Raw genomic sequence first — 2220 nt, 5'->3', positions numbered from 1 at the left:
TCCAGGTAATCTCTGGAGGCATTGGTTAGTCCATTACAAAAGATATCAAGTATTTCATTTTTCTTAAGAGGATGATCAGGCAAAGCATTAAGTAATTGGAGAAGCCTCCCCCAAGCTTGTGGGAGACTCCCTTCTTCAATTTGCACAAAATTATATATATCCCTTAAAGCAGCTTGTTTCTTATGAGCAGGGAAATATTTAGCAGAGAAGTAATAAATATATCCTGGGGACTGTGGACACAACCAGGATGAAGAGAATTAAACCATATCTTGGCATCACCTTTTAATGAGAACGGAAATATTTTAAGGATATAAAAGTAGCGAGTTCTCTCATCTTTAGTGAACAGGGTAGCTATATCATTCAGTTTAGTAAGATGTGCCACAACAGTTTCAGATTCATAACCATGAAAAGGATCAGATTCAACCAAAGTAATTATATCAGGATCAGCAGAGAATTCATAATCCTTATCAGTAACAAAGATTGGTGAAGTAGCAAAAGTAGGGTCAGGTTTCATTCTAGCATTTAGAGTTTGCTTACTCCGTTTAGCTAATAATTTTTTAAGTTCAGTTCTATTTCTACAAGCTAAAATGGCTAAAGAAGCATCTTGATCAAAAACGTAACCCTTAGGAATAGCAAGTGGTTCTTCATCATCACTTTCATCAGTATCATCAGATTCAATATTTTCAATTTCTCTAGCCCTAGCAAGTTGTTCATCAAGAAAAGCACTAAGTGGCATAGTAGTATCAGGCAGAGAGGTAGTTTCATCATAATTATCATGCTTAGTAGAAGTGACATCATCAATAACATGCGACATATCAGAACGAATAGCAGAAGCAGGTGTAGGTGTTGCAAGCTTAATCAAAACAGAAGGTGAATCAAGTGCAGAGCTAGATGGCAGTTCCTTACCTTCCCTCGTAGTTGAGGGATAGATCTTGGTTTTTGGATCTCTCAAGTTCTTCATAATGATAAGCAGATATATATCCCAAGTGACTCAAAGAATAGATCTATGCTCCCCGGCAACGGCGCTAGAAAATAGTCTTGATAACCCACAAGTATAGGGGATCGCAACAGTTTTCGAGGGTAGAGTATTCAACCCAAATTTATTGATCCGACACAAGGGGAGCCAAAGAATATTCTGAAGTATTAACAGCTGAGTTGTCAATTCAACCACACCTGGAAATTTAATATCTGCAACAAAGTATTTAGTAGCAAAGTAATATGATAGTGGTGATAACGGTAGCAAAAGGTAACAGTAGTAGAAGTAATGTTTTTGGTATTTTGTAGTGATGATAGCAATAGCAACGGAAAAGTAAATAAGCGGAGAACAATATATGGAAAGCTCGTAGGAAATGGATCGGTGATGGAGAATTATGCCGGATGCGGTTCATCATGTAACAGTCATAACCTAGGGTGACATAGAACTAGCTCCAGTTCATTGATATAATGTAGGCATGTATTCCAAACATAGTCATACGTGCTTATGGAAAAGAACTTGCATGACATGTTTTGTCCTACCCTCCTGTTGCAGCGGGGTCCTTATGGAAATTAAGGGATATTAAGGCCTCCTTTTAATAGAGAAACGGAACAAAGCATTAACACATAGTGAATACATGAACTCCTCAAACTATGGTCATCACCGGTAAGTATCCCGATTATTGTCACTTCGGGGTTAATGGATCATAATACATAATAGGTGACTATAGACTTTCAAGATAGGATCAAGAACACTCATATATTGATGAAAACATAATAGATTCAGATCTGAAATCATGGCACTCGGGCCCTAGTGACAAGCATTAAGCATAGCAAAGTCATAGCAACATCAATCTCAGAACATAGTGGACACTATGGATCAAACCCTAACAAAACTAACTCGATTACATGATAGATCCCATCCAACCCATCACCGTCCAGCAAGCCTACGATGTAATTACTCACGCACGGCGGTGACCATCATGAAATTGGTGATGGAGGATGGTTGATGATAATGATGGCGACGGATTCCCCTCTCCGGAGCCCCGAACGGACTCCAGATCAGCCCTCCCGGGAGGTTTTAGGGCTTGGCAGCGGCCCCGTATCGTAAAACGCGATGATTTCTTCTCCCTGATTTTTTTCTCATCGAAACTCAATATATGGAGGTGGAGTTGGAGTCAGAGACGCAACAGGGGGCCCAGGAGGTATGGGGCGCGCCCTAGGGGGGCAGGTGCGCCCCCACCCTCA

The sequence above is a fragment of the Triticum urartu genome, chromosome 6A, assembly GCF_056163025.1.
Source record: "Triticum urartu cultivar PI428250 chromosome 6A, HENAU_Tu73, whole genome shotgun sequence".
Taxonomy (NCBI): Eukaryota; Viridiplantae; Streptophyta; class Magnoliopsida; order Poales; family Poaceae; genus Triticum; species Triticum urartu.
The sequence above is the reverse complement of the archived record's forward strand: the minus strand, read 5'-3'. Positions refer to the sequence as shown.